At 44.2% G+C, this 13,401-nt stretch overlaps 1 protein-coding gene across 1 annotated transcript in view; it reads left to right on the plus strand.

The window, feature by feature from the left end:
• ZBTB8A (zinc finger and BTB domain containing 8A) overlaps positions 1 to 13,401 on the plus strand; it is a 178,850-nt gene that overhangs the window by 147,341 nt on the left and 18,108 nt on the right. The window lies entirely within an intron of this gene.

Consider the following 13,401-nt stretch of genomic DNA (forward strand, 5'->3'; position numbering starts at 1 on the left):
CTAACAACCAATGGATTTGGTAGACATCATTTTAGAAATTAAATTTTTATAATGTGTACCCACAAGGCAAATCGATAAAACAATGCTGGAGTCGGAGATCTCAGTATTACACCAGTTTTCTTGTTTCAATAGCTTGAAAAAAGTGCCACTCAAAGTGTCACATATGAGGTAGGTCAATGTTACACAAAGGCCCGATGCGGACATGGAAACATCACATGTAAGCATCCTGAAAATGTAGCAGCTATGCACTGCCTTTGTTTGCTGTGAATCCTGACACCCAGAGTCCACGGACACTGCACATGGATGAACTAGCCCAAGATATTATATTACGCTTTCCCTCCTCTCCCTTTTATTTTGTTCCAGGCCAGGAAATTGAGGCCGATATCCATGACCCTCGTCCTAGGTGATTCAACCTGGGCCAGGCAACCTTGGTACTGCATGATGCTACAGATGTCAACCAGCCCACATGTGAAAGCTGCTCCTGAGGCCGTACCTTCCATTCAGCTTCAATGCCAACTCAGGCATCTAGATCCCAAACAGCCCAACCTAGCAACTTTGCACCTGATGACCTATTATTCTGGTATCTCAAGCTCCCATAGGAGTGCTTGCTTAATCTCCAGGAGTTGCACAGGCACATTATATGTGCCTGTTATGTGGCAAAGTGGGTAAGGTGTGTCTACTACTGCATCAATAAGCACATAGACCCCCTGAAAGTCTTGGTTTTGAACCCTTACACTCCAGGTTTGTCCAGTTCTGGTCACAGAAGTTGGTAATTAAAATCACTTCTCTCAAGCTCATCAGCAAACTACAAGCTTTAACCATAAAGGAACATTTCATTCAGGTTCACAAGGACAGAGTGATTGTTGAAGCCCATTCCAAGTTCCTGCTAAAGGCAGTGTCACCTTTTCATATTAATCAAAGAGTTTAGCTACTGCCTTCTTCCTGCAGCCTGACTCTGTGGTTGAAAGGGCTTTTGACACACTAGATGTTAAAAAGGCGCCCATGTACTACATCAGCTGGACCAAGTCCTTCCTTAAAACAAAACAACTCTTTGTAGCTTTTGCCAAGCCTTAAATGTGACCATTCATCTCTAAGTCAGACATTGCGAGATATATTTTTCAAATTCATACACACCTGTTATGCCAAACCCAAGTGCCCACTAGCTGCACTGCCAGAGCTCATTTCACTTGCAAAAATGGTACCTCCATGGCTTTTTTAGGCAACATCCCTTTAGTAGACATCTGTAAAACTACTACTTAGTCAACACCAAACACTTTCACAGCACACTCCTCTGTGGACATCCAAGCCCATTAAAAGGCTATAGTTGGCTTAACTGTATTAAGAACCCTGCTTATAATATCTGCATCTTCTACTCGCTACCCACAGCTGAGGAGAAAATCTACTTTACAGTCAATGCAGAACATGTGCATCTACAGCCACAAGTACTTATAAAATGCTACCCTGTAACTATTTGTTTGTAGTGTGTAAAAAGGAAGATTCATATGTTTCCACCCTCCTCCTCAAAGCTAGGGATGATCAGATGTTTTTAGACTTTTCTATCACTTTACACTTTTACAATACACAGTACACCTGTCTTTAGTATTATGCTCCACTTTTGTTAGCACTCAGCAGCTGGACAGGAGAAATATCAGAGGTGAAGTCATTGTACTAGTGCATTGTGGACTAAGGGGGAAGTCACCACAGATCTTGTGAATCAAGACTTGGAAATAGTTGCAAATGTCTGGGTCCAGCACTAGATGGCAGAAGTATGTGAATCTACAGCATTAAATGCTACAAATAGGTAGTTACAAAGTAAAGTACCAGTTTCAACTAATGTATTTACTGAAAAAGCCAAATGTAAAAGTAATGTCATAGTTAGGTGTTGAAATAATAAACTAATGTTTTTTTTTTAATTCAAAACTGAAATTCAGCAGTCAGGCAATCAGGCAGGCAGTCAGGCAATGTGGACAACTCTCTGTAGTTTAGTAAAATGCAGTATAAACATCCCTGAGATCAGCACTTGCTGCATAATTTGCAGATTGCACCCAATATGTTGCTTATCACAAATGGATACAAATATTAACAGAATTTGCCACATTATTTGTATTTTATTACTGAATAATCTATATAACCATACTGTATTATTTGGTTTCCATGCCGTATAATACTGGGTGCTCTCACAGTGTTAAAGGTCTGCAGAGTACTTTGAGGGAAGCAGCGATAATGATGGTAAAATGTGTATTTCACCGAAAATCCTGAAATATTGCCCCAATTTCATGGTTTCGTGTGAAATGTATTTTTATACCACTATATTTTGTGCAATAAAAGCACCAAAGCAATATATTTTGGGGAATATTCAAAATGCGAGGAATGTGTGGCTAGAAGTCTCTATCAGAAATGTTGTTTTGACACAATTGGTTAGTTCATCTTAACGAATGTGAACCAATTCAACTCTTATCCTTACCAACATACTTCATCCGCTTTTCAATCATGGCCTCATTATGCAATATCAATTTGATTGTATATCTAGGTGTACTTTACCAATGTGAAAACCAAAAGCACAATACTGGTGGTTAAATACTGAAATGTAATCTGAGATATGATTAAACTATTATGTGAAGTGTTTTCAATTATAAGGAGTCGACTGGTTGAAGTCTTGAATGTGTCATTAGACATAACATACTTTTCTTTCTGCTGTACTCTCTGTATTTTGTGCAATAAAAACACCAAAGCAATATATATGCACAGCCCGACGGCCGATTTTTCAGACCGAATGCGGGGCAGCTAATTTAGTCGTATCATCCGTTAACCTAAGATTGTGCTGGAAGGGGGCCGATAATTTGGATATTTTTAGGAAATTGGTAAAGGGAAATATGCCTCTTATCGATTCCTGCCTTTCATTAGAATCTCCACCTGCGCAGGTAATTGAGGATTTTGGGAAGATTTGCCAGACGGTCAAAACCATCCTCTCTAAACCTCCCCAGAAGGTAGTACTCACCCCTAGATGGTTCAACCATGACTGTTCCCAAGCGGATAGAAACCTACGCAGGGCATTAACTACCACCCCAAAGTGCCCTGTGGGAGTTAAGCGGGCAAGAGATGAATATAAGGAGGCAATTAAATGTAGAAAGAATGAAGTTTTAAGGGAACGATGGGACAAATTGTCTGACGCAGCTAATTTAAAATATGGTAACATCTTTTGGGCGGCGGTCAGGGAAGTCTGCTCCATGGGCCGGTCCCTGACGCCGATTAGTTGTATATAGCTAGCGGCGCATGGGTGAATCATTTTCAGCTATTTATTCTGCCCTATCCCAATGCGATTTAACCCGTACTGAAGGTAATCCAACACCAATAGATATCAGTATTTAAGAAGTCGTAGAAGCAATCAATCAAAGTTTAGGCAACAAAGCGCCAGTTCCAGATGGGCTGCCTATACATTGGATTAAATGGAATCCGGCCTTTTGAGCCCCGCTGCTTCTGAATATTTTTAATAACTTGTCGTTGGCAAAGATACCCTAGACTTGGGCCAGAAGAATAATAGTCCCGATCTTCAAGAAGGGAGATCGATCTCCACCATGCAACTACCGACCTATCTCCTTAATAGACAACACCCTCAAAATTTTAGGTAGAGTCCTCTATAACAAAATCGTGAATTGGATAGAAACAAGCAACATCTTAGATCCTTTCCAGTTGGGTTTTAGGGACAAGGTAGGAACCAAGGAACATTGCCTCAACCTAAACCTAATTATTGGTAAATATGCTATCGCCAAAAAATCCCCGGTATATATGGCTTTTATGGATTTGTCCAGAGCCTTTGACCTAGTGAATAGGTCAAGGCTGTGGGCCATCCTTCTGGAGGGAGGCCTGGACGAAACCTTGGTGAATTTTCTAGCATTTTTGTATAGAGGTCTTAAGGCCCAAGTAAGAATCGAAGTGGGCGGAGAGGTTTCGGGGCCTATTGATGTTGGCAGGGGGGTCAGACAAGGATGTATGTTGGCCCCCCTGCTTTTTATCATATACATCAACGGCCTAAATGCCTCTCTGAGATTGGCCCCCCAAGATGCCCCATATATTAACAAAGAACCCATCCCTGTGCTGCTTTACGCAGACGATGCGGTTCTTATAAGCCGTACCCCAAATTCACTGCGTCTTCTTGTCCAAAATTTTAATAGCTACATGAAAAATATAGACCTGCGGGTAAATTTTAAGAAATCATTTTTAATGAGCAGCGGCCTGGGGAAGCATGACATATGCCCTATTATAATAGATGGACATAAAATGACCTTTGTAAGATCCTTTGTTTATTTGGGATTGGCCTTTGCTGCGAACAGCTCCTGGAGTGAGCATTTAGCTCACGCCAGGAGCAAGTTCTCAAAGGCCATCAATTAGATCTTAAGCTTACCCCGACTGGCTCGCCAACCGACCCATGTCCCCACTACATCTTCAACAAAGCAGACTCCATCATCGCACCCCACCTCCGTGATATTTTCAACTGTTCCTTCAACTCTGCTACCTTCCCAGAAAGCTGGAAACATGCCGAAGTCAGCGCCCTCCTGAAGAAACCCACAGCAGACCCCTCTGAACTCAAAAACTACCGCCCAATATCCCTCCTCCCTTTCCCGGCAAAAGTCATCGAGAAAGCCGTCAATAGCCAACTCGCCGCCTTCCTCGAAGACAACAACTCCCTTGATCCCTCACAGAACGGCTTTCGAGCCAAACACAGCACCGAAACCGCCCTCATCGCAGCCACAGACGACATCCGAACACTACTGGACAACGGAGAAACAGTGGCCCTCATTCTACTCGACCTCTCCGCCGCCTTCGACACAGTCTCTCACAGCACCCTCATACAACACCTCAACAATATCGGAATACAAGGAAAAGCGTTGGACTGGATCGTCTCCTTCCTCGCCGGAAGAACCCAGAGAGTACGACTTCCCCCATTCAAATCCGAGGCTACCGAAGTCATTTGCGGTGTACCACAAGGTTCATCACTCAGTCCCACCCTCTTCAATGTTTACATAAGTCCACTCGTATCCATCGCGTGTCAACACAACCTTAACATCATCTCCTACGCTGACGATACCCAGCTGATCCTTTCCCTCACCAAAGACCCTAACTCCGCCAAAACCAATCTTCACGAAGGTATGAAAGAAGTTGCCGAATGGATGAAAACCAGCCGCCTAAAACTTAACTCAGACAAAACGGAGGTGCTCATCCTAGGATCATCCCCCTCTGCCTGGGACGACTCATGGTGGCCTTCGGCTCTGGGCACAGCACCCACACACACAGATCACGCACGCAACCTGGGCTTCATCCTAGATTCCTCACTCTCAATGACCAGACAAGTCAACGCTGTCTCATCCTCCTGCTTCAACGTACTTCGTATGCTCAAAAAAATCTTCCGTTGGATCCCCTCCGAGACAAGAAAAACTGTCACCCACGCACTAGTCACGAGTCGACTGGACTACGGAAACACCCTCTACGCCGGAATTACAGCCAAATTACTGAAAAACTCCAACGTATCCAAAACGCATCAGCGAGACTCATTTTGGACATCCCTCGCCAAAATCACATTACCGGCCACCTGAAAGGCCTCCACTGGCTCCCCGTCAACAAGAGAATAACATTCCGTCTCCTCACCCACGCACACAAGGCCCTCTACAAGCTAGGGCCCGAATGCCTCAACACTCGACTATCCTTCTACACACGCACCCGCCAATTAAGATCCTCCGATCAAGGCCTCGCCGCAATCCCGCGCATCCAAAGATCCACCATGGGAGGTAGATCCTTCTCCTACTTGGCGGCCAAGACCTGGAACTCACTCCCCACCCACCTTCGCCTTACACAGAACCACATCTCCTTCAGAAAATTACTTAAAACCTGACTATTCGATAAATAATGAACCCCTTCCCCAAGCGCCTTGAGACCCTCTGGGTGAGTAGTGCGCTATATAAATTCTGGAACTGGAACTTGAACTTGAACTTGCTGTACAGAAAAAAATGTAACTTCAGTGCACCCCGGTGGCCACATATGGCACCGAGATCTGGGAACGGCCAACTGCTCAGGAATCCAGCCGGAAGAAAATAGGTTTTGCAGGAAATTATTGAACACCCACATTTCTACCCCTCAATACATTTGCCACAAAGAGCACAACATTAATTTTATAACTGATTTCATTCGGGCACGTCCGGCATTAATGTGGATTGCAGCATGGCAAAACGAAGCAGCCTCCTTGACACAGCTGATTATCAAGGACTGTTTACGCTGTGATAAGGGCTTAGAGATCCCATGGCTGAGTGGTGTGCTGAGTAGTTTGCGCAGTATAAATATGGAAAGTATTTTCTGGGACCCCACATTAGAAGCCTCAGTCGCAAAAAAGAAAATGCAGAACACCCTGTACTCCCCATATAAGGATGAGCGGGAGGTGAGAGAGACCAGGAAAATAACTGTGCGCAACTACATGGCCATTAAACGGTATAGGCATCCGCTTCACACATATTTGACCTTACCAATGAGCCGTTGGGAGATGAGTTTACTGTTCCGTTCAAGAGCTGGCACAATTCGATCTGTACTTTTCTTCCCAATGGGTCATAGCCCAAATTCGAATTTTAATTTGTTCTCTTGTGATGGGAGAAGTGAGCAAACTATTGTGCACTTCATATTTTTCTGTAAACACTATATCAAATATTTTAAACAGTTTCTATGTCCCTTTTTTAACAAAAGAAGACCAATTAGTCTGGAGGCCGCATATAGATCAATGATAGATCAATGATAGATTTAGAGGATGTTGAACTTATCTTCCGCACTAGCGCTTTCCTAAAAGCCGCAACAAGGGCGCGGAGATCCATGATGGACCCTTGATATTGTTTAATATAAACTGAGAAGTGTTTCTCTTTTTTAATAATCACACACATTGACATGACGGACAGTTTTGCACAAGTCACTTTTGAATTTGTATATTGTATTTTTAATCTTTTGTATTAACTATTGTGATGTATTTGTCTAGTGTGCTTTTATGGGTACTGTTGTATCCGAATAAAGTTGAACTGAACTGAACTGAACTGAACTGATTAAACTATTATATGAAGTGTTTTCAATTATAAGGAGTCGACTGGTTGAAGTCTTGAATGTGTCATTAGATATAACATACTTTTCTTTCTGCTGTGCTCTCTGTATTTTGTGCAATAAAAACACCAAAGCAATATAGCGAGCGTTTTAAAGAGAGCATGGCTACTGCATACTCTCTGGGCCTTTTCGCCACACCTCGCCAACTGCAAAGGTTCCATCACTCTTTTTGTTACTTTGGCCGAGGTGCTCCCTACTGTCAGCCTGTCTAGTCTCCAAAGGGAACCCAGCAATTTTGCGGTCAAGGCAGTGGTGCCCACCGACCCTGCTGCCAAGGTCAATGGGCCGCTCAGTCTGCCGCCTCTGCTGCGGCCACACCTCTTTAGTGTTCCCTTATAGTAGCACAGCCTCCCGGTGGGAGGCGAATCCACTGATCCTACTGGGTTGCAGGTGAATGCTGTGGACAGGTGGGATTTACAAATGTTTTAAGGGGCTATACTTACCCTTCCTTCCTTTCTTCTCTGCAGTAATCCTGCTCTCACCCCTGCCCCCTCCCCAGTGTTTTATGGAGAACTGTCTCTCTGTTTTCCAGCATAAAGTGCAAACCATTTTGGCCTAAGGGACTATTGAGAGAACCCTTGTGGCAGATGTAGATTGTGATTGCTAATCCTACTATTTTCTGGTGCCCAGGAAAGATGAAGGCCTGTGTCCTCCAAAGGAGAAAATCAAAATGCTCGCCTGGGCCTTGTCTGCTTTCGACTGTGTAGACTGCTTGGTACTGTTGGGTTGTAGGACAGTCCCAGTGCTTAATTTGTAAAAAAAAAAAAAAAAATTCCAATGCCCTTGGCTGGTGCTCGCACCATTGATAGCTGTTGCCAGTGACGGTACCTAAACAACTACTAACCATCACACTGCTACAACAGAGGCAATTCAGACTGTTAGTGGCCCTCAAAGCTCAAAGAATGGTATGAGTGACATGCATTGGTTCTTTTCAATTATTAAACAACTGTTATCCTACTCATCTCTAAATTACACAAACAGCTGGCACAAGTGCTGGTGTTGATGATTAAGTGCCTGTGCAGAGCACCGGAAAACACTGTCTCAAATTAAGCACTGTAGGACAGCCATTTCTATTTCCCCATCCTGGGCCTCTGGAGTTACATGCGGTTTGTGGCAGGACAGGAGAATATTAAGTTTGCTGTTCTCCCTTTTGATCTCATCAGTACCCCATAGATGTTCGCTAAAGTGATGGTGGTGGTGGCAGTGCACCTTCAGAGGTGCCAGTCTTCCTCTTAACTCAATGACTGGCTTTTGCAGGAGGGCTTGCTGCAGGCAGTTATTAGCCACCTCCTGACTTCAACATACCTCCTATAATCTAAGGTGTTCACTATCAATGTGCTGAAGTCACACTGAGTCCGATACTCCCTTTCATCTGAGCCATTCTGGACAAGCTTTGGTTTCCTTCATTTCCCTTAGGAAAGAGAGCACAGGACATTCAGACTATGATCTGGTCTTTCAGCCTCGGTCCTGGATTTCAGTGTAGTCTTCTATGTGACTGCTGGGACTTATGGTCTCCTGCATCCTGCTGGTAGAGCATGCCGGTTGGCATATTTGGGCCCTGCAGTAGAATCTGAAGTCTCCGTGGGCCCATCTTCAATCTGACAGTAGTAACTGATGCATCGCTTCTGGGTTGGGCCAGCCATTTTTGAAAGGTTGAGATCTGAGGCCTCTAGTCTCCAGCAGACTCCAACTCCATATCTCGGAGCTGAAGACCATCTACTTGGCGTTGAAAGCCTTCATTAAATTCCTCAACAGGAGGCTGGTACAGGTGCAAAATGACAACACCACCGCCATGTGGTACTACAACAAGAAGGGCTGGGTTGGTACACCAAGTAGGGCAGGGTAGGGTCACCAACCATTTTCCTTGAGGCCTGAGCCTTTCGAAATAGCTGGACCACCTAGGCATCTTCCCTGTGGTGAATCACCTAGCAGGATCATTAATGACAGGGCAGTCAAGCTCAGCCATCGGGCACCTAGCGGATCACAAGTGTCAGTGACACCCAGAGGTGGTGCAAGGTCTATTCCCCGAATGGGGAAACTCTTGGCTTGATCTGTTTGCCACCACTGAGAACATGCAATGTCACCCTTTCTGTGCATTGGAGCTTCCAAGGATTCTCTCGCTCAAAGACGCATTCTGCCTTGAAAGGAACTCTAGACTCCTGTATGACTTTCTGCCAATATCACTCCTGTCTAAGTTCTCTAGAATATTACAAATGACCAGACCTAAGTCATCCCAGTGGCTCCGGATTGGGCACGGAGAGTATGGTATCCAGAACTCCTAGGCTTGAGCATCTGTCCTCTGATCAAGCTGCCCCTCTGGGAGGAGCTGCTGTCTCGGCAAAAGGGCACTGTCCTACACCCGAGTCATCACAGTTTCTACCTTCATGCTTGGAGATTAGGTGGCGACGACTGAACACCTTTAACCTTCCTCCTGAGGTGGTTGATTTCATCTTGGGAGTATGGCATCCCTCAACTAAAAAACTGTATACTGCTGTGGTTGGGACAAATTTGCGGCTTGGTGCAGCACATGACAGATTGACCTCCTCAAAGCCAAGTTATCTGATGTATTGCTATTTGTTTCTTCTCTTGCCTGGTAAGCCTTTGCTTTGGGCACAGATTATAGTTCAGCACTTTCAGCCTTCTTTCGATTGCCAGGCAGCTCTCCATGTTTAAGCCACCATTTGTGATGCAGTTTTGTTTTAAAGAGCTACAACATATGTTTCCCCTTCTCCGTTTGTGATGCCCCAATGAGACCTTAAACTTGTTCTCACTTACTTATTGAGCACTCTGTTTGCGGTGCTTCTCAGCTGACCTGGGCATCTCCTTACTACAAGTTGGTGTTGCCCATCACCATCACATCGGCATGGTGTGTGAGTGAGCTGTTGGAACTTTGTGTTAAACTTCCATTTGAAACCTTTTTCTCTAGACAAACTGGTTTTGCAGAATCAGTCATCCTTTCTGCCAAACGTTCTGATGCCATTCCATCCTGATCAAATCATCACTCCGCCAGCTTTCTATGCTCTGCATCACCCTCTAAGAGAGCTTTGAGGGGAGCAAGAGAGAGCTGACCTTCTACATAGATCGCACCAAAGAATCTCAGGTGGAAAATCAGCTCTTTGTGGGGTTTGCTAGAGCAAAAAAAGGCAAACCTGTGCAGGACAGAACTATCTCCTGTTGGATCGTGCTCTGTATCTGCTGTACACTGGTTAAAAAGCAGCCAGAAGGACTGAGTGTTCATTCTACCAGGGCCAAAGCTGCTACCACTGTCCTAGTGCACAGAGTTCCTGTCCTTGACGTGTGACAGGCAGCTACGTGGGTGCCCATCCAATCATTCACGAAGCACTATTGTCTGGACACCTATGTTCACAAAGAGGGTTACTTTGCCTGTTCGGTCCTGCAGGATTTTCTGGTTTGAGTCCATTCACAGGCCCGCCTCTGAATAGGTACTGCTTTGGTATTTATTCAAATGGTAAAGAATCTGCAGCTAGAAGTCTCTATCAGAAGTACCACTTTCCTTCGGTAACGCTCTTTCAGAAAGAGGCTCTACCTAGCCGCAGATTCTTCACCGACCCTCCCCAATCTGTGGTTGGACTCTAACCATTAAGAAGATCCCAAGTTTGGGAATCTGCACACTGATCATGACCAACTCGCTCTTGGGGTTCTGCTGTTAGGAGCCGGCCAGCTCGAAAGTAACTGATGTCAGCGTGCAGGGGTGTCGTCTATATGGGCCCCCACATAATTTCCGGAGCAGAAATGCATCAATGCAGAGCCACATAGCACCACCTGATGGTAAGCCGAGGTACTACTGACATTTTTCCAGATCACCTATGGCGCCTGGGGAATATTGAAAAGGTGAGCTACCTGTGATTAGATACACTCCCTACCAGAAGTAGCTTTACTGAAGGTAAGTAACTTGCGCATATAACCTGCTTAGCATTCAATCCAGAGTGAAATATCTGAGCTTTTGAATGTAAAACTGTTACCGAGTTGATGTTTTGCCTACTCAAGAACTTAAAGGTTTGTCTGGTAATACAAGCAGTATTTGTTCATATTATGTATGTGTTATGTCATGGCTCTGTGAAACTTGAGACTGAGGAGAAGGAAGCAACAGAAGTAGAGGCTGTGGGTTGGGGAGTTTACAGAGGGAAAGAAGGGTTGTTTCCCTTGTGGTTCAAAGTAGTTTAAGAATAAAGATAGCTTGAAGGACCAAATAGCAGAAAGGCTAATAGAGATCACGGGGAGCAAGGGGTTTAGCTCGGTTCAGTGCTAGAGAAAAAGAAAAGATTGCTTGAAGGAAGTGCACTGTGCACAGATAGATGATAACAACATTTCCACACTTATTGATGGAATGGCCAGCTTTTCCTTGAGACAGTTGGTTAAACAAGGAACTCACAAGGCAGGACATATCCTAGATGGAATATTTACATCAAACAATAGGATAGAAGTGCTGGAAATCACCCTAGTGACTTGGTCAGATCACAAAGCCGTTTTATTTATTATACGGGACACCCAGCAACCAATAACACCACAATTTGCTCATGGCATAGTCACTTATCAGGATTGGAGCAAAATAAATTCCACTAACTTTCAGACTCGGCTAGAAACCACTAAACCAAAGCGAGACCTAGGTGTTAACAATATGGTCAATAAGGTAAATTCCTGGATCAAAGTAGCGGTAGACCTAACTGTCCCTAAAAAGAGGCTACGATCAAAAAGGAAAAAGCCATCCGAGCCACGGTTCACGGATAAACTCAGAAAACAGAAAAAAGTATGTAGAAGATTTGAAAGACTTTGGAGAACCGACTACACAGAGGCAAGGAAAAGAGATTATGCTACTAGTGTATCTGATTATAAAAAAATTATTGTTAAGGAGAAAAGTAACTATTTTACCCAAAAAATCCTAGAATCTAAAAACTCCAGTAAGGAGCTTTTCAATACAGTGAAAAAGTTAGACAAACTTCCAGAGAACCTGCAAAAAATAGAAAACCCTGAATTCTGCAATATACTTGGAGTCTTTTTTTACCCACAAAGTGGAGGAAGTGTATAAAACGTTCAGGGATAGCATAAATAAACCGGTGGAAATAAAAACGCCGGGCTTCCACTCCTCAGCAAATGTTCCAACTTTCTCTTTTCTCCCACCAACAGATGAACAGATTGTCCAAGTAGTTAAGACAACCAGGGCAGGGGCTCCATCGGATCCATGGCGTCCAAAAATTTTTCATCTATGTCCAGAACTAATTAGTGAACAACTTAGACCAGTTTTCCAAGAAATAAATCAGTCAGGTATTTTCCCAGACTCATGGAAAAAGGCTTCGGTTCGGCCATTATTAAAGAAGGCTAACATGGATCCAACAGAACCTAAAAGCTACAGGCCAATATCTAGAATTCCTTTCTGCGCCAAGGTGTTGGAAAAGTTGATTAACAGGCAGATGATGTCCTTTATCACAGAGGGCGAACTACTGGATGATTCCCAGTATGGGTTCAGGGAAGGCCATGGAACTGAGACGGCCTTGGTGATGGCAGTAGAAGAACTAAGGTAATCTCTGGATAAGGTAAAGAAGGCCGCCTTGATCCTATTAGAACTATCGGCGGCCTTCGACACGGTCAATCACCAAATTCTGATCGACAGACTTGTGGAAATGGGATTTCAAGTCAGTGCCATTAAATTACTGACATCATTTCTAACAAATAGATTATTTTCGGTAGAAATGGATGGCAGGATCTCCAAATCTTTTGAGCTGCCATGTGGGGTGCCTCAGGGCTCATCTCTGAGTCCCACTCTTTTTAACATTTATGTGACCCCGCTGGCAGAAATTATCAGACAATGCGGCTTCTCGGTTATATCATATGCCGATGATACACAGGTGGTGATTTCGGTATCAGAAAATGTTGAGGAGACGGCTGAGCGTTTCAATATCTGTATGTTGCAGATTAACTCCTGGATGCAGAAGAATTGCCTCAAATTGAACAGCGATAAGACTGAGGTTCTTATACTGGGCAACAATACCCCTTTCTGGTCCCCAAAGTGGTGGCCGGTCGACCTGGGCGATTGCCCTGTACCAGTCTCTAAGGTCAGAAACCTGGGGGTCATATTTGACCAAAAACTGACCTTTGAAGGTCAAATTAGCAAACTTACCTACACCTTTTGGGGTATCCTAAAAATCATCAGAAAGATCTGTCCATGTATCCCTATGGATGCTCTAATAACGGTGGTAACAGCATTAGCCATATCACGGCTGGACTACGGAAACGCTCTATATGTAGGACTCCAAG

This window comes from Lissotriton vulgaris, chromosome 2_1 (assembly GCF_964263255.1).
Source record: "Lissotriton vulgaris chromosome 2_1, aLisVul1.2, whole genome shotgun sequence".
NCBI classification, from domain to species: domain Eukaryota; kingdom Metazoa; phylum Chordata; class Amphibia; order Caudata; family Salamandridae; genus Lissotriton; species Lissotriton vulgaris.